This window comes from Hordeum vulgare, chromosome 3H (assembly GCF_904849725.1).
Source record: "Hordeum vulgare subsp. vulgare chromosome 3H, MorexV3_pseudomolecules_assembly, whole genome shotgun sequence".
Classification (NCBI taxonomy): Eukaryota; Viridiplantae; Streptophyta; class Magnoliopsida; order Poales; family Poaceae; genus Hordeum; species Hordeum vulgare.
Window position 1 is genome coordinate 12762370 of NC_058520.1, and position 20179 is coordinate 12782548.

Genomic DNA, 20179 nt, shown 5'->3' on the forward strand with positions numbered 1-20179 from the left:
AAGTTAATGGGTAAGAATTTGGATCAACCTTTGATTTGTCATATGTGCATCCTGTTATCTTTCTTACCTCACTATCTTAGTCATGAGATTATGCATGCCCCTATAGGAAAAGGGAGATTAAGTACCCAGATCAGCTTTGATTTATATTCTTGTGTGGCGATCATGTTATTTTTCTTACCTTCCAACTTTGGTCATGAAATTGAGTCAATTTTTCTAATTATCTTCGTGTGTTTGGAGATGGGATTATGAGAACTTAGACACTGTTTTACAGAGCTTGCTCAATAATTTAATCATACAGTTGATATTTAGTAAAACATGTCCACTTTATATGTATTAAGAGTCTTAATACCTATATACTACTACCTCCACCCCAAAATAAGTGTCGCAAATTTAGTACTAAGTTAGTACAAATTTAATTTTAAAGCAACGACACTTACTTTGGGACGGAGGGAGTACACAATAGTGTCGAATAAATTGCGTCATCTATGCTTTTGAGATGGAACTGAATTCAACAGATCTCTATTCGTGCTTTGGGAGGAGATCTCATCAAAGTTGTCTATTAGTATATTTATATGTATTATTATATGCATCCTTGGCGCTTGAATTCAGGTTTATGTTGTAAGCTCTTCAAGTCCATGCATCACAATCAGTTAGTCCAATTTAGCTGCTGTTTTTCAAAAATAAAAAAAGGAAACCTAAAGTTTATCGTGTATGCTTCTAAATTAAGTAGATAGAAGTAATTGGTGTTTGGATGAAGGAACTAGCCTGTTTGTGCACCCTCAATGCATAATAATGTTGATATCTGTACATGTTCTTCCAAATTACTTATCTGCAGCATACATATAGTTATAGTGATGTTCAGTTCACTTTTTTCATCAATTCTCAGTTTTACTAGGCTGTGTGGTTGTGTATTTTTATACAGACTTCCAGATTGTATGGGAGGCTTTTCTCAAATACTTATATATGCATGTTGTTGCTTCAACGAGAGAGAACTCTGGACATGGATCTATGGTTTTTCTATCAGTGAGGATACAAACAGAGAAGTTTCTACATTTTTTTTCCTCCGTATCATGTATCCATACGGATGATTAAGGGTGTAATATCTTTCTTAGAAAAGAATATTGCACTATTAATGAACGGATGATGATGTGTTAGATACTTAATCCATGTGCATGTTATAAAAGAAATACTTTGTCTGTTCAGCAACGTAGGAGCATTCTCCCATGATGCGGCATCCATCCATATACTAAAAATTGCCTTCTTGCAGGTATTTGCACTGTCTTTAGAGGGAAGGCATAGAGCCTGACTAAGAAAAAAGACATGAACTAGAAGAGTCTATCACACAAACAAACCAGGTACGTAGACCATATCAAAGTACAAAGCAAATAAAGGATAACCAGGCTGCCATTGCCAGGGAAGTATGCCGACGGCGACATGTCACCTCCTATCTGTATGTCATTGTTTTCTTTTTCTCTAGCTCTCCTTCATAAGTTTCTTGCTTCTTATTGAAACAGCTAGATTAGCATCTCTAGCTCTCCTTCATAAGTTTGTTGTTTCTTGCTTCTTATTGGAACAGTTTGGATGGAGGACGACGAGACGGACGCTGGCTACTTATAGCGTCGCCGGGTGATGCTCCTGAAGCGTCTCGAGGTCTCTCCAGTCCAGTGGACGAGCATTTGTTGGTACTTTTATTATCGCTTTCCAGCTCGGCTGTGAACTTCCTTTCCCTTCTATTTTCACCCCATGAATGCCCTGCCGTGTTCTAGAGTAATCTCCTGCTTTGTACTACAGCTCCAGCACACCGGCGAGCACTCCGGATTGTGATGCGGCCTTTTTCTAGAAGAAGACACGGAGAACTCGAGATGCCTAGGAGCACCGAGAAATGCATACAGCTCGCACCGGAGCTGGGACCAACCGAGTAGAGCGGCAACCAAACCAAAAGCTAAGATACAAATCAAACACACCATCACTCTGACTTCACACCTTGGCGGTGGCTAGGGATCAGCTGACTGAATTTGACATTTGGGTCAATCACATTTTTTTTTCTAAGAGATCCTTTCCGATTGCATGCACACGACAAATGTCGCCATTCACGCATGCAAAAGGCCAGCCGGCTAATCGCATGGCAGTATTTACTTCATTAAGCACCAGCCATTAGCACTCCTTTATTAATCAAATGCAAAGTATTCTAGAAAATATAATCACATGCAAAAAAATCACAGGGATTGGTTTTTTTATTTCTTCTTTAAAAAGATTACTCGGCCTCTGCATCTAGACGATGCATGCTGTTATTTTATTGATTATTTATAAAGATTTTATAAAATAGTACATTATATAGTCTGGAGCCACCATCTTAGTAAAAATTGTTGCTAGTCCTATCGGCTTGATTAAGGGGTGTCGATAGTCCGAGCCTAATAAAAAAATGACATCGCAAAGCCTAACATCTAAAACCGAAAGTCCCAACCAAGCCACATACTAGATTTGGGTATAAACCGGTCCGATGCGCTCTCATGTGTCGTGGTCGACATCTTCCACCAATCAATTTTCATAGAACCTAATGCATCGATCTTACCAGACTGCTCTGCCATCGACGCTAGCATGACGTGAGGCATCGTTCTTCTCCTACACGAGTCCATCTCCGTGCATAGGACACCGAGTCTCCACTGCGTCGCGCCATCGAGATCCGCCGCCATCAATGTGTAAGATGAAGCACCGCTCCATCAAAGAAGTTGTCCAAGAATGACACCCCAAGGCGGAAACTACACCAGAGTGCTATCATCATCCGATCTACCGATCTAGGGTTTCTTTCGGATGTAACGGATAGAGGTCTGAAGCTTTTCCATGACGATGCCTTCAAGATAGTAATGACACAAAAGAGTGACGACATCGTTGGTCTTGGCAACGAGCCGAGAACGAGGTTTTCACTAGGACCTCCATCAAGCATCATGTGCACGGGTCGCCACTGATCTGAGCCGACGTGCAGCAAGTAGGCCGCACTGGCCAAATCAGATCTGTCCGGAGGTTAGACCACACATGGCACTGACCCGTCCACCAGGCCCTCCATGCGGCCGCAGCCGATCTGAGGCCAGATGGCCCGTCGCCGTAGATCCAGTATTCATCGCCGAACGCAGCCAACACTGCTCCCCGACGCAAATCCGACCGCCTCTCCCTCAAACATTGTCACCCGGGGCAGAGTCAGCCGTCGCTCTGCCGTCGGTCAAAGCAGGGACGCCCGCCGCGCCGCCAAAGCTAAATCGGCCGCACCTCCTCATGTCGTGGTGCTCTGCGCCATCCCCATGGTGCAGGAGCGTGGGAGGGCCCCGCCACCGCCATCGGCCCTCGGGCTATAGGCCGGCGGCGTCCTTCAACGGTGACGGGGGGAGGGAGAGGAAAGGAAGGAGATCCCCCGGTGGCTAGGGTTTCGTCCCTCCTGAGTCGTCCGAGCGGGGGCGACGCGGGGGCTGGAGCGGGATCTCGCAGCAACCAAGGATACATTCGACCATTTTATTATGAGTACCAAGATAAACATGTCCCTCCGAATTTTTTAAATGAGTATCAAGATTATTTTTTATGAATGGTTGACCACACATCAAGCTTGATCCTCAATAAATATGGAAAAATCCATGTGCATCACCTGTCAATTCTAGAAGTTAAACTCGGGTTGTTGGGCTGCACAACCGCATGCCCAACAACCGAGCCAAGCCATTAGATGAACATCAACATGATTGTAAGTGCATGTAGGGCCCCTTAGTGATTTTGGCATATTGAAGACTTATATGTTAAGGGACTAATGTGTTTGCGAGTTTACACGGGTTTATAAATCCTTGGAGGGTAAGACTTTGGCCTTCTTCTTGAAGACTTTAAAAATAAAGAAATTGGCGTGACCTTAAAGATAATGATACAAGGACTATGAAGTTTGAAGAATTTTGTTTTCATAGTTTTTTTCTAGTAATAGGAAACACCATATTATTAAAGGGGTCGAGGTAGTAGTAAAGAAAATTTTCAAATGATGGTCATCCACTAGTGGGGACAGGGCCTATAGCCCCGACCCGTAAGGGGCTTTAGTCCCGGTTCACCAACCGGGACTAAAGGGGCGGGACTAAAGGCCTAACCTTTAGTCCCGGCCATGTTCCAAGCCGGGACTAAAGGTGCTCCACGTGGGCGCCTCGGAGCGCCCTCAGGGGGAGGCCCTTTAGTCCCGGTTCTTTACACGGACCGGGACTAAAGAGTTTCAGATTTTTTTTATTTTTGGGTTTTAGGGTTTTAGGGTTTAGGTGTTCGGGAGATTAACGTGATGCCTCGGTTGGTGTTCGGGAATTAGTTTTCATATAATTCTAAATAGAAATAATTATGCATATGTATATAAGATTAACTTATCTTACAAGCGAGCATATATATACAATTATATGGAGATCTGAATTATCGGGACTAGAGCCCGTCTATTCGATTACATGGACGAACATCAGTAATGGCCCCTAGCTACACTAAATCGTCCTTTGTCATCTATAGCTTCCGTCCTCAGAAAGGTCGCAAGCTCCTCTGCAACAGCAATCGCGCGTTGCTCTGGTAGGACCTTCTCCCTCATGGCGTGTACTATATAAGAACAGGAGATGAATATGAATATCAATCATGATAACAAAGAATGACGGATAAAAATAGAGGTGTGAATGTTCATTGCTTACGTCGAATATGTGATCCTTGTGCTCAGAGGTAAACGTGCGACTTGTCTCGCAAACATAGTATCCGCATAGATGCGTTCCCCGTGGCTGCTGGTCGCACTTTAGAGAATAGAATATATATAATCAAAATAATAATCTAGCATCATAAATGTATTGAAAATAGAAGTATATCATACGACTACTTACCTGAGCTGCTCTAAAGGTCAGCTTCTCAGGCTCGATAGCGGGAGTCATGCACTTGAACCGCTTCCAAACCCTGTCCGACAAGAATAATGATTTGCTAAGTTTTTCATTAATTGATATATCAGAAAATCATCGAAAGAGACCGATAGAGCGCAAGATGATTGAAATTACCCTTGGAGCATGTCCTGCAAGCTTTGGAACTGTTCCAAGGGTCTCGATAATGGGTCGAAGGCATCAACTCTTTCCTTATCAATTTGAATGTCCAACAGAATCCAATGAAAGCTGCACATGTATATATATGTGTGTCAGTAACTTATCAATTACACTTATAAGTGAATGGACACAACAGAGTAAAGACCCTCACCTGAAGTTGTATGGAAACTGTATGTGGTCACAGAAATTTTGATCTGTTAGAAACCTTAGAAGGTTTTCCTCCGTCTCCTTGGGTTTATCAGTTAGCGTCGCTATATGTATTTTATCTAGGTCAATAAACCCAATATTTAGGATGTTCCTATTTTTACAATCCAGAATCTTCATTCTGCGTAATAGAGTACAAGTTATATATAGACAATGAATTGAAATAACTAAACAAGTTATATGTAGACAACGAATTGAAAAACTTACAGACAATAGCTACTCATAAGCAATTTGTCGAGGGCGTCGGCATTGTACATCTGGAAGAGTTCATCAAAGTCGATATGAATTTCTTCGGGGCGGCCGTAGTACTCCCGTGGGACACTCACCACGATCATCGTTCTCCCATTCTTTGATTCACTTAAGTACCATGTATGCAAGTAACACATATTTGTTGGGAGATCACCTTTGCTGACCAAAGGCGCTCCCATGACAAACTGTGGCTTAGGGGCTACCACAGCCTTGGGTAACCTGTCGTCTTGGGAAGCGAGAATGTCTTCAACCGGGATACCCCATTCATTCGTCCACTTCTTTGCTAATTCCAAATCTTGCCCTTGCACCAGAGAAGGGACATTCTCGGGTAACACCCTGAGGGTGTGGATCGACTGTTTGGCCTGTTGTCCAAGCTGAGGAACGTCTGATCTTTCTTTGCTTGTAGTTGAACTTGATTTGCTCCCACTTGCACTTGCACGTGATCTGCTCTTTTTCACTTTCTTCTGCAATGTGCGTGTATAGTCATCAGGCTTATGGTGTAAGTCATAGTGTGATCGAAGGGTCGTGAAGTATTTTGCATATGCTATTTGCTTCTCGGTGTATTCCGGGCGGGGCTCGGGTTTCTTCTTTTTCATCTACGCATCATGATGTTCATTTGCTATCCTGGCGTTTTCCTCGGGGGTACGATCATAAGGTCTGATAGGAAGATTAGCATGAGGTACCTTTGGGAGGGGCGACGGTTTGCGCTTTGGTGGGCTCCGTCGCTTAGAAATCGTCGGCGGAGCGTTCTTGCTCGCACACTTCCGCTTACTATCCGGAGCGGGCGGCGGCGGAGACGGACGACCCAAGTCCGGCAGCGGTGATCGAGATGGACTCGTGTTGTGCTGACCGACGTCATGTGGAGGGCTTGGAGCTGATGGAGGTGTAGGTGACCTGCGACGACTTGGAGGCGGTGTTGTCCTTGGGGCCGAGCCTGGAAGCTTGATGTAGTTCTTGTCCCATAGGATGACTCCACCATATACTTCTCTGAGTGTCCTCTCATCTTCGGGTCCATCTATGTCGAGCTCCATATCATGAAACCCCGCCATGATTTCATCCACCCCGACTTTAGCAAAGCCAGCTGGAATCTCACGGCCATGCCAGCGTGCATCAGGGCCAGAAGGTAAAGCTTGTCCGACGGCCACCTTCATGGATATGTTCTTGAATTTCTGATAGAGTTCACATGATGTTGACTCCTTGATTCCATCCACGGGTAGCCGGGACCGCCCTCTATCATTCTTCGTGCATCGTCGGGCGGGGCCTCAGATTCAGCCACGCTGCTTTTCCGCTTAGATGGGGCGCCGGTAATATCAAATGCAGGCTCTTCCTGGCGCGCTACTCCTCTAAGCTCATCAATCTGCTTTTGTTGCTCGTTAATCCTGGCAAGCAACTGGTTGAACTTGTCATTCTCCTCATCCTGCTGCCGCTTCTTTGCTCTCGGTCGGCTTTTGTAAGTGTCTTGGTCTCTGGCAAACCCAAGCCACCACGGGTAAGAAGGACCGAAGCCTCGCGTTCGTCCTCCATGTTCGTCATTGCCGAGGACTAGTGTGAGCAAATCTTTCTCTCTATCTGCAGTGAACTTTCTTTTTCCCTCCTTAATTTCTTTCACTATCTTTTTCCAATTCTCCCTGGGTATCCTAAGACCGTCACTGCAGATGAGGTCCCCTGTTTCTTCGTCGTACGAACCACCATGCGCAAGGAACCAATTTCTTGCTCTCAATTCCCACTCATCACGGAGTGGTTCAGGTACGATGCCTTTAGCTAGCAGATCTTGCTCTTTCTTATCCCACTTTGGGATGGCAGTCTCATAGCCCCTGGCCCCAGCTTGTGGTGATATTTTTTCTTGTCGGCATTTATCTTGTTCTTTTCTGATAATGCCTGGGCATCTTATGACTCCTTGTCTCTTGAAATGCCTTCCAGTGATTCGCCTGCTTGGCTAGATACCCCTAGAATACTGGCACTTTCTTTGTCTTCAGATAGTTTTTCCATAGCTTCTTCTTCCAGCTACGGAACAGTTCGGCCATCTTATTTAGAGTCCACTGCTTAACATTGGCCCGCAGTTTGTCTGCGGCGTCTTCATTCTCACATTCTGGCAGGTTGAAATGTGACATGAGATCATTCCAAAGATTATCTTTGTACCTTTCGGTGACATAGTCACTATCGGCTGCCCCTTTGCGCTTGTTCCACTCCCGAACGCTGATCGGGACGTGATCCCTAACGAGAACTCCGCATTGCATCTTGAATGTGTCAGCAGCATTCTTAGGAAGCTTGGGTTCGCCCGTAGGCAATATCACCTCAAAGGTGTAATGCGTCCGTGCATCCAACTTTCTAGTCGGGCCTCGTTTCGTAGCTTTGCTCGATGTGGAGGCCTAAGAGGGAGAAACATTCGTCAAATGAATGTATATGTATACAATATAGAGGTATCTCCAATATTTTTCACATATTACAAGTGATTGTCGAACTTCATATGTATACCTCGCCGGACTTTATTATTTCTCCACCGGCTTCTCCATCAGTGGAGCTATCACCTTCTCTGTCATTGGACCTATCTCCTTCCCCATCGGCTTCATCTTCGTGTCGGTCGACCTCCATTCCATATCCGGAGGGGCTTAGATATGACGACGGAGATTCAGCTGGTTCAACGTCGGGGCCGTCTTTGATTATATCTTCGAGAAGTTCTTCCTCTTCGAGGTTCCTGATATGTGGATCCATAGTTTTGCAAAAAACAGACATTTGATTAACTAATAAACTAACAAACTATATAAGAGGGGTTGGAAACTTCGAAGTGTCATTTTATATAGGAGGACCTTTAGTCCCAGGTCTTGGCTAGAACCTAAACTCTAAAATATGTCTAACGGATTCTCTTAAACTTTAAGGATTTAAAAAAATGGCGACATTCTAGATGTGTATAAAATGATCCTATTTTTCCTGATCTCATCTGCCCTTCTATATGTCACATTGTCTAGTGTCAAAGGACTTTGTTGAACTTTGTTGAACTTTGTACCAAAAAAGGATCTCATCTACTCTTCCAAAACAACTTTAGTCCCGGGTCGTGGCTCCACCCGGGAATCCTAGATTTCTGCATAGTATTCAAAGTAGGAGTACTTTTCCAATTTGACCATTCAATAAGAAAAACCAAATCGTAAAATAAAATAGTATTCAAATTAGCATGCATTCAATTATAAGAAAAACTACATCATCTCTTTTGTCCGTACATCGTCGAATATTATCACTAATACTCCTCGAATACTATCATACATATAGCATCACTGATACAGCTAGAATCGTAGCGCCCGACGGGTATCGTCGCGGGCGGTGGACACCCAAAGAGAAGGAACCATCACAGGATCATAGCTCCAGTGAGATCCCCGAAGAACCTGCCAGGTATGCTCGAACCTGCCCTCCAACGCAACCATGTAGCGACGGACGTGCTCATCCTCCTTGTTGACACGGTGACGTACCACCTCCGTGGTGTCCGGAAGCCTCGGCACCGTCAGTGGCCCACGCGACCGTCACCAAACAAGGAGCGGGTCAACAACGGGCTGGCTCCTCACCAACCTACGCCCCCCGGAAGGTAGCACCTCCCAATACCAGCCGGGCGGAGCCCACTCCCGGACAGGGCCCCTCTGATCAAGCAGGTGTCCTCCGCCGAGTCGACGAAGAGGATGCGGGATAGGCATCGTAAAATGAACTAAAAAAATTAAACTAGTTCTATTAATTTTTGTTGCTAAAAATAAACTATTAACACTTAAGCATATACAATAGCAAAATTAAACTATTAACACTTAAGCATATACAATAGCAAAATTAAGCAATAATCTAAGAAACACTAATTAAGCATCTATATACGTAGAAATGTCTTCTTCTTTCTTATTTTCTTCTCCGCTTCTTCTTCAACTTCTCTTCTTCTACTTCTCCTCTTCTTCTATGTTTCCTCTTCTTCTCCTCTCCTCCTCTTCTTATTCTCCTTTTTCTTGTTTTCTTCTCCTGCTCTTCTTATTTTCCTTTTTCCTAATCTTATTTTCTTATTTTTGTACATATTTCTTCTTCTTGTAACCCTAACCTAATTCTAAATATTACTAACCCTAATAATCTAGCACAAACCTAATAACAATAGAAATTAAATAACAAAAAAATCTTTTTCTTTTTCTTCTTTTCTTCCCTTTTTCTTCCTTTCTTCTCCTTTTTCCTCCTTTCTTCTCCTTTTTCTTCCTTTCTTCCCTTTTTCTTCTTTTCTTCTCCTTTTTCTTCTTTTCTTCTCCTTTTTCTTCTTTTCTTTCTTTTCTTCTCCTTTTTCTTCTTTCCTTCTACCGGCCGGAGTGTTGGGAGGAGGGGGCGGGGGGCTTACCGGCCGGAGGCGTCGACGACGGCGAGGAGGACGGCGACGGCAAGGAGGACGACGACGGCGAGGAGGACGACGGCGATGGCAGGGGACGGCGAGGAGGACGGCGGGCAGCCTGACGGCGTCGTCGAGTTCGTCGCTGTGCCGCGTCGGGCAGGAGAACGAAAGGAAGAAGAAGAGAAACGAAATGCGATTTGGGTTGGAAATTTTCTAACTCCCGCTTATATAGGTGGATCTTTAGTCCCGGTTCGGGGCTTGAACCGGGACTAAAGACCCCCTTTAGTCTCGGGTGGAGCCACGACCCGGGACTAAAGGCCCTTTTTCGGCAGACCAAAAGGCGGGAAGCAGGGACCTTTAGTCTCGGTGCGGAGCTCCAACCGGGACTAAAGGGGGTCTTTAGTCCCAGGTGGAGCCACGCACCGGGACTAAAGGCCCGTGCTCGGCAGGCGGCAGGCGAGGGGCTTTAGTCCCGGGTCGTGGCTCCACCCGGGACTAAAGCCCCTCCTCGGCTGCACGATAAATTTAGTCCCACCTCGCCCAGCGAGGGGGACTAACATTTGTTTATAAGCCCTGTCGCAGCATCTCCATCGACCTGCTCTCTAAAGCAGGCTTACGGGTCTAAACTGACTGTAAATTAAAAAATTGAAACTATATTTGAAATTATGGAGAAAATTAAACCTGAATTCAAAGTGAGGTCACTTTGAATTTAGGTTTAATTTTCTTTACAAATTCTCATATAGTTTCAATTTTTTTTCTATTTTCAAAATTAACTATTTTGTTATTTTCAATTAAAAACTATGTTTATTAAAATTCTTTTTGCATATTTGAGAATTTGACAAAACTATGATAATGAAAAGTGTTTGAAATTGAATAAATAGTTCAAAACTATTTTCTATTTTCAAAAGTAATTATTTTGACTATCCAAACTATTAACTATTTTGTTATTTTCAATTAAAGACTATGTTTGTTAAAATTCTTTTTGCATATTTGAGAATTTGACAAAACTATGATAATGAAAAGTGTTTGAAATTGAATAAATAATTCAAAACTATTTTCTATTTTAAAAGTAATTATTTTGACTATCCAAACTATTAACTATTTTGTTATTTTCAATTAAAAACTATGTTTATTAAAATTCTTTTTGCATATTTGAGAATATGACAAAACTATGATAATGAAAAGTGTTTGAAATTGAATAAATAATTCAAAACTATTTTCTATTTTCAAAAGTAATTATTTTGACTATCCAAACTATTAACTATTTTGTTATTTTCAATTAAAAACTATGTTTATTAAAATTCTTTTTGCACATTTGAGAATTTGACAAAACTATGATAATGATAAGTGTTTGAAATTGAATAAATAATTCAAAACTATTTTCTATTTTCAAAATCAATTATTTTGACTATCCAAACTATTAACTATTTTGTTATTTTCAATTAAAAACTATGTTTATTAAAATTCTTTTTGCACATTTGAGAATTTGACAAAACTATGATAATGATAAGTGTTTGAAATTGAATAAATAATTCAAAACTATTTTCTATTTTCAAAATCAATTATTTTGACTATCCAAACTATTAACTATTTTTTTATTTTCAATTAAAAACTATGTTTATTAAAATTCTTTTTGCATATTTGAGAATTTGACAAAACTATGATAATGAAAAGTGTTTGAAATTGAATAAATAATTCAAAACTATTTTCTATTTTCAAAAGTAATTATTTTGACTATCCAAACTATTACCTATTTTGTTATTTTCAATTAAAAACTATGTTTATTAAAATTCTTTTTGCATATTTGAGAATTTGACAAAACTATGATAATGAAAAGTGTTTGAAATTGAATAAATAAGGGATTTCGAACGAGAACTCATCTCTTACAAAGGGATTTCATTTTTTTGAACTTATTGGAACTCCGTACTTTTTGTGAGTTCAAAATGCACCATTCAAAGGCACATCACAAAATTTCAACAATTTCTGACTTCATCTGGTATTCTTCGTGCATTTACTTATTTTTTTGAGCTAGTTGACCCTGAAATTGAAAAGCACTACAAATGAACTCTGAAAATGTTGAAAGTTGGCATGATATCATCATTTCACCCACATAGCATGTGTTAAAAATTTGAGGGGGCTACGACAAAAACTGGATGCACTTCGTGTACAAAACGGACAATCTCTCTCGAAGTATCACGGTTTCGAACGAGAACTCATCTCTTACAAAGGGATTCCATTTTTTTGAACTTATTTGAACTCCATACTTTTTGTGTGTTCAAAATGCACCATTCAAAGGCACATCACAAAATTTCAACAATTTCTAACTTCATTTGGTATATTTCGTGCATTTACTTATTTTTTTTGAGCTAGTTGACCCTGAAATTGAAAAGCACTACAAATGAACTCTGAAAATGTTGAAAGTTGGCATGCTATCATCATTTCACCCACATAGCATGTGTTAAAAAGTTGAGAGGGCTACGACAAAAACTGGATGCACTTCGTGTACAGAACAGACAATCTCTCTCGAAGTATCAGGGTTTCGAACGAGAATTCATCTCTTACAAAGGGATTTCATTTTTTTGAACTTATTTGAACTCCATACTTTTTGTGTGTTCAAAATGCACCATTCAAAGGCACATCAAAAAATTTCAACAATTTCTGACTTCATTTGTTATATTTCGTCCATTTACTTTTTTTTGAGCTAGTTGACCCTGAAATTGAAAAGCACTACAAATGAACTCTGAAAATGTTGAAAGTTGGCATGCTATCATCATTTCACCCACATAGCATGTGTTAAAAAGTTGAAAGGGCTTATCATCTACTTATCATGAAACTTATTATAATCTTCTGACATGTCTGTCTTGTCATCTACTCCCACGATGTTTCTTTTCCCTGAAAGAACTATGTGGCGTTTTGGCTCATCGGACGATATCTTCTTTTGCTGATTTCTTTTTCTCGTTTTTGTAGACATGTCCTTCACATAGAAAACCTGAGCGACATCATTGGCTAGGATAAATGGTTCGTCCATGTACGCAAGATTGTTGAGATCCACTGTTGTCATGTCGTACTTTTGGTCTACAACTACCCCGCCTCATGTCAGCTTCACCCATTTGCACCGAAACAAAGGGATCTTAAAAGTAGGTCCATAGTCAAGTTCCCATATCTCCTCTATGTACCTGTAATATGTTTCCAAACAGTGCCCATTCTCGTCTGTTGCATCAAAGCGGACACCACTATTTTGGTTGGTGCTCTTTTTATCTTGGGAAACCGTGTAAAATGTATTCCCATTTATCTCATACCCTTGGAAAGTACATATAGTCGAAGATGGTGGCCTGGCCAAACAGTACGGCTGATCTCCAACGGTGTCGTCATTCATGAGATGTGTCTGCAACCAACTGCCGAAAGTCTTCTCGTGTTCCCCTTTAATCCAAGAGTCAGCCTTCCCCGGGTTTTCGGAGCGTAGAATATTCTTGTGTCTCACGATATACGGAGCCACCACGGTGGAATTATGTAGAACTGTGTAGTGTGCTTGAGAGAAAGAATGCCCGTCCATACATACTTTTGCTTTCCTTCCTAGTGTGCCTTTTCCTGTCAGCCTACCCTCATACCGAGATTCAGGAACACCAATCGGCTTAAGGTCAGGAAGAAAGTCCACACAAAACTCAATGACCTCCTCTGTTCCATAGCCCTTGGAGATGCTTCCTTCTGGCCTAGCACGGTTACGAACATATTTCTTTAAGACTCCCATGAACCTCTCGAAGGGGAACATATTGTGTAGAAACACAGGACCGAGAATTCTAATCTCTTCGACTAGGTGAACTAGGAGGTGTGTCATTATATTGAAGAAGGATGGCGGGAACAACAACTCAAAGCTGACCAGACATTGGACCACATCAATCTGTAACCCTGATAGACTTTCTCGATCGATTAACTTCTGAGAAATTACATTGAGGAATGCACATACCTTCACAATTGCCAGGCGAACATTTTCCGGTAGAATTCCTCTCAATGCAACCGGAAGCAATTGCGTCATAAGCACGTGGCAGTCATGAGACTTTAGGTTTTGGAATTTTTTGTCTTTCATATTTATGATTCCCTTTATATTCGACGAGGAGCCAGTCGGGACCTTGATACTGAAAAGGACTTAAAAGAAGATTTCCTTCTCTTCCTTAGTAAGAGCGTAGCTGGCACGCCCTTGAAACTGCCCTGGATGCATGCCATCTCTTCCTTTATGACGTTCCTGGTCCTCCCGTGCTTCTGGTGTATCTTTTGACTTCCCATACAAGCCCAGGAAGCCTAGAATATTAACGCAGAGATTCTTCGTCAGGTGCATCACGTCGATTGCCGAGCGGACCTCATGGACTTCCCAGTAGGGTAGCTCCCAAAATATAGATTTCTTCTTCCACATGGATACGCGCTTATCAGGGCCGTTAGGAACACGTTGGCTGCCAGGACCCTTTCCAAAGATTACTTTTAAATCTTAGACCATATCAAATACTTAAGCACCAGTACGGATGACAGGCTTCCCCCAGGGTTCTGCCTTGCCATTGAAATGCTTGCCTTTTTTCTTTAAGGGATGCTTGGGCGGAAGAAAATGGCGATTGTACGGGTACACATTCTTCCTACATTTGTCCAGATATATACTTTCTGTCTGATCCAAACAGTGCGTGCATGCATTGTATCCCTTGTTTGACTGTCCTGAAATGTTACTAAGAGCAGGCCAATCATTGATGGTTACGAAAAGCAACGCTCGAAGGTCAAATTCCTCTTGTTTGTGCTCGTCCCACACACATACACCTGGTTCGGCCCACAACTGTAAAAGTTCATCAACTAATGGCCTTAGGTACACATCAATATCGTTGCCGGGTTGCTTTGGACCTTGGATAAGCACTCGCATCATAATGAACTTCCGCTTCAAGCACAACCAAGGAGGAAGGTTGTAGATACATAGAGTAACGGGCCAGGTGCTGTGACTGCAACTCTGCTCCCCAAAAGGATTCATGCCATCTGTACTCAGACCTAACCATAAGTTCCTTGCGTCAGCTGCAAATCTCGGGAACTCTCTCTCGATTTTTCTCCACTGCCGACCATCAGCGGTGTGCCTCAACTTATCGTCTTTCATATGATCTTCCATGTGCCATCGCAACAACTTCGCATGATCTTTATTTCTGAACACACGTTTCAACCGTGGTATTATAGGAGCATACCACATCACCTTGGCAGGAACCCTCTTCCTGGGTGGCTCGCCCTCAATATTACGAGGGTCATCTTTTCTGATCTTATACCGCAATGCAGTGCATACCGGACATTTATCCATATTCTCGTACTTCTCACCGCTGTAGAGGATGCAGTCATTAGGGCATGCATGTACCTTCTGCACGTCTAATCCTAGAGGGCAGACAAGCTTCTTTGCTTCGTACGTGTTGGCGGGCAATTCGTTCTTTCTTGGAAGCATCTTCTTCATCAGTACCAGCAACTTTTCGAATGACGAGTCAGTCACACCGGTCTCTGCCTTCCACTTCAGCAATTCCAGTGTGCTACCCAGCTTCTTCTGGCCATCTTCACAAGTTGGGTACAACAATTTGTTGGGGTCCTGTAACATCTGCTCGAACTGCAACCTCTCCTTTTCTGTGTCGCAACCTCGCCGTACATCAGAAATAACCCGGCCAAGATCATCAGCGGGCTCATCTGGTTCCCGTTCTTCATCCTGATCTTCTTCTTCATTGTCTTCCATTGCGGTATCAGCATACTCAGGGAACATAGATCGGTAGTTGTCATCATCGTTCTCTTCTTCTTCATCGTCGTCTTCCATCATAACCCCTCTTTCTCCGTGCTTGGTCCAAACATTATAGCCCGACATAAAACCGGACCGAAGCAGGTGGCTCTGAATGACTCTTGAGGAAGTGTAATCCTTCTCATTCCGACATTCAACACATGGACAAAACATAAAGCCACCACAATGCGTGTTCGCATCGGCTGCATCTCGAAAAGAATGCATGCCTTCTCTGTAAGCGGCTGTGCGTCGATCACCGTACATCCATGGATGGCTCATCTGCGTTATACGACAGTATATCAAATACAATCACGATCCTAAAAATTAGTACCGCACGGTCTAAACGAGGAAATATAGTTGCTAACCTTTTAGAATAAGTAGAAATAAAGAGGAAGAGGTTTAAGCGTGGCTCAGGCATCTCATATCGTAGTTGTGTTCGGTGAACTGAAGCGGCATCGCTCTAACACACATTTCAACAAACACCTCTAGTGCATAAAAAAAAATTAGAGAGCTAGCACACACCCACACTCTTCCATCCAAGAAAAATGCAAGGAAGAGGGGAGAGGGGGGCTGTGCTATTTATAGGCAGAGGACTTTATCCCGATTTGAGACACAAACCGGGACTAAAGGTGGCGCACATGCGGACTGCACACCGCGTAGCCCTTTAGTCCCGGTTTGGGACACAAACCGGGACTAAAGGCTCCTTACGGGCCGGGACCAAAGCCTCGTGGGAGGCAATGCGATTTGGGGCGACGTGGCCGGGCCTTTAGTCCCGGCCCAGAGGCAGGCCGGGACTAAAGGGTCCAGGCCAAAGCCTTCTTTTCTACTAGTGATCTTGAAACCTATGTATACAGACATACTCAATCCTTTGAGTAAGCCTTTGAAAATCTCTTATAATTTTAGTCAATATCTTCACTGATAGAGACAAAGTTCTTCTGACTTCTAAGAAAATTGATCTAACTGAGGAGGAAAGTCAGTGTAATCATGAAGGCCAGAATATATCATGGTCTAACACAGATGAAGTTCTTCAGTGACAGTTTTCTTACCCGATTCTTAATAAGTAGATGTTTCTTAAGAAAAAAGCTGCCCGGGACCAAGTTTTCAGTAGTTTCCCATGAGAGGCTACCGCAACGAACCTTTCCAAATGAAAGGAGCGCTTTATTCTTGGGAAGGAGGGAATGTCATTTTTCTCTTGATACTATGGATCCAAAGATCCAAACTACAAGGAAATAAAGGGTCAAAATTTGTGTATCCAAAATCAGCACTCCACCGAAAATCAGAACACGCAGTTTATTTCTCATTTGTTTTTAACGGAATCTTCTGACGATTACACAAGCAAAAAAGACTGGAGAAAGAAACACAATACAGAGATGTCTCACCCCGACTAGGCGAGAAGCACACATAACTGGTAGGAAAAAACTCCTATGAGACCAGGTCTCACAGTCTAGCGTGTGAGTCCCTACCGGATGAGTGACACGTGGTGTGGTTAATCTCAAAGTGTACTAAGAGCAAGTACAATAAGGTACAGTCAACAGACTGTAAGAATTAAAATATTTTTTTTACTGAGTTAGATGGAAGAGAAGAGGAGAGAGAAGGAAAGCGGGCTCTTCGTGAAGAGCCAGCTCTAGCACGTGCTTCTAGATGTTTTATAAGAATAAAAGATAAACCACAAGAATAGGAGGCACTGCATTAGCAACCAAGGCGCAAGAGAATTCAGTGCCAACGAGCAGCACGGCTGCCGTCTTCTGGCAAGCGGATGCCGTCGACGGGGAGTTGATCTGGCCGTAGGCGGCGACGCCTTGGCGCACGGCCGCGTTGAACATGCAATAGTCCTGTCAACCAGGCCAACAACATGCCCTACATTCGCCATGGACAAGCCATTAGACAGGCCGTTGGCGATGAGCTCTTCGTGTCGTTAAGCCATCGCCGTCGACGTTGTCGAGGCCTTTCGGCATGGCCGTCAAAAACGCGATAGAAAATAAGACTTAACTTATGTACCTGTTAGAATCGAGAATCAACTATTTGGGATTGAGAATAGAATAAATGGGATTAGAATGCTTTAAGATTGTTCAATGCCATGTGTCGCTCATCGAGTAGGGTCTCACATTCTGGCTTATGAGACATGGTATCATAGGAATTTTTTTCCTGGTAGTCACTACGCCGACAAGATTTCAGCTCGACGAATCTGATCAAACCATTGCTTATTGCGACATCGCGAAATGGCCGTGTGTACATATTGTGAACTCCCATGCCGAACCGTGACACCAGACCGCAAGGGATCGAAACAGGCCATTGGATCAAACGCATGACCGGACTGTGGTCGAGCACGTTGCATAAGATGATGCCATGCCAATGATTGAACCAACCGAGTGTTTCCCTTGTTGAGTAAATAGGCAATTTTCCGAGTATATTAATCCACGAGATAATAACTAGCATGGCATTGACTAGACTAATGATATACTGATCTTGAGCTAACCTAGCACATACTACGCATATAGTGGATGCATCTATGCAGACAAGCAGTACTGCTAGGATAAATACGAACATGAGGATAAACGAGTCATACCCTCCAATCGGCCAGTTGGCCGTAGCAGCAGCGGCGGCGGCGGCAGTATCCTCTGCCGTCTTCTCCTCGGCTTCCTCGCAGAGACGGTCAGCTTCGCTTGGTGAAGACATGGCGATGACGAGGGCGACGCGGACGTAGACGAAGCAGACGGACGGAGGCGAGCAGTCGCGTGATCGCTCCCCAAAAACCTAATCGCCCCTCTCCCGTACAGGAACCGAAGAGGCGAGGTTTCGGAGGCCTGCTCTCCCGTCGACCGTGTACGCGGTAAACGGGACGGAGTCGCCGGCAGCAGCAGCAGTTCAAGGAACGAACGCGTGAGGCAGATGTGATCTGATTCTCGTGACGGCTAGGGTAGGCGATCGCGTGCTTATAAAGGCGGCTGGGTGGAGAGAGGTATGAGCTCGGCTCGGCTCATTCCCGCAACCAGCGGCGCGTCGCGTCGTGACGAGGCGTGGCGTGGCATGGCGAGGCGGGCGGCGGAGGAGGAGTGCGCGAGGGCACCTTCTCTTCTCACTCTCCAATAGCATGTGGAAGAGAGACCTTTATAAAGGGGTCCAAACTCTCCTCCACTAGCGGGGTGGGACTAAACTCCACCACCTTGTCATGCCACCACCTACATGGGCCCTTGGAGATTTTTTTTGAAAATCTCTAATGGGCCTAAAGCCCACTACCAATTTCAACAATCCCCCACCAGATCTCAAGGGCACATCGTGTTCCCTCGTTCCAATCACTATTTTAATATACCAGCATTTCAGTGAAGACCTATTAAGGTTGAGCTTCACCTAGAACAAGTATCTACACCCCTTTACAACTGAACAATGGACTATGCCTTGAATTGTCAGTTTGGCGTAAAGGAGCTTCACCACAAGTCTTACTAGTACTAGGCTGCCGAAGGTGACCCCTCGGGTGGAGCATATTAGTCACACTCGTGGCCTATTCATGAGTTTACTAGAGATCACCCAAATCTCATAGACTGTGACCAGCAGTCAAGCTCATATAGGTGTGTTCCTCCAAAGATCGCTCTGTAGGACAGCATCTTGCTTACATATAAGCTTTAGAACACATTAAGACAGTAGTCATCCTACCATACAGTATCCGAGAGTATTGCATCTCCAGCGGAGTGGGTTAGTAAAGTTACTCTCCTCAGTTCACCACTGGCTTGTTTTCCCAGGTCCTACTTCACGGGATCTCCGATCATATAGGTTGGGTTACTGCCATGGCAACTCATGTGGGTCTCATACCCATCTCCCTCGATGCACTGTCTATCACAACACGTGATAGCCCTTTAGTAAAGGGATCTGCCAGATTCTTAGCCGTTTGGATGTAATCCAACGCTATCACTCCGGAGTTTCTCAAACGTCTGACAGACTTCAATCTCATTCTTATATGTTTATTGGACTTCATATTGTCCTTTGAACTCTTCACTTTAACAATAACCGTCTGATTATCGCAGTTCATAAGGATAGCCGGAACCGGCTTCTCAACCACAGGTAAGTCCATCAAAAGATCTCGAAGAAATTCTGCTTCGACACCAGATGTGTCTAATGCTGTTAATTCTGCTTCCATTGTCGATCTTGTTAAGATCGTTTGCTTGCAAGACTTCCAGGAAACAGCACCACCCCCAAGAGTAAACATATACCCAGTAGTGGCCTTCATCTCATCAGCATCAGAGATCCAATTCGCATCACTATACCCTTCAAGTACCGAAGGGAATCCCATATAGTGAAGCCCGTGGTTGACAGTACCTTTCAAGTAGCGCATAATTCTTTCAACAGCACGCCAATGAACATCGCCCGGGTTTGCAATAAACCGGCTAAGTTTGCTCACAGCAAACGCGATGTCAGGCCTCGTTGCGCTAGCTAGGTACATAAGTGAACCGATAATTTGAGAGAATCTCAATTGATCTATAGCTGTGCCTTTAAACTTTCTAATAAGCACACTAGGATCATATGGTGTTTGAGAAATTTTGCAGT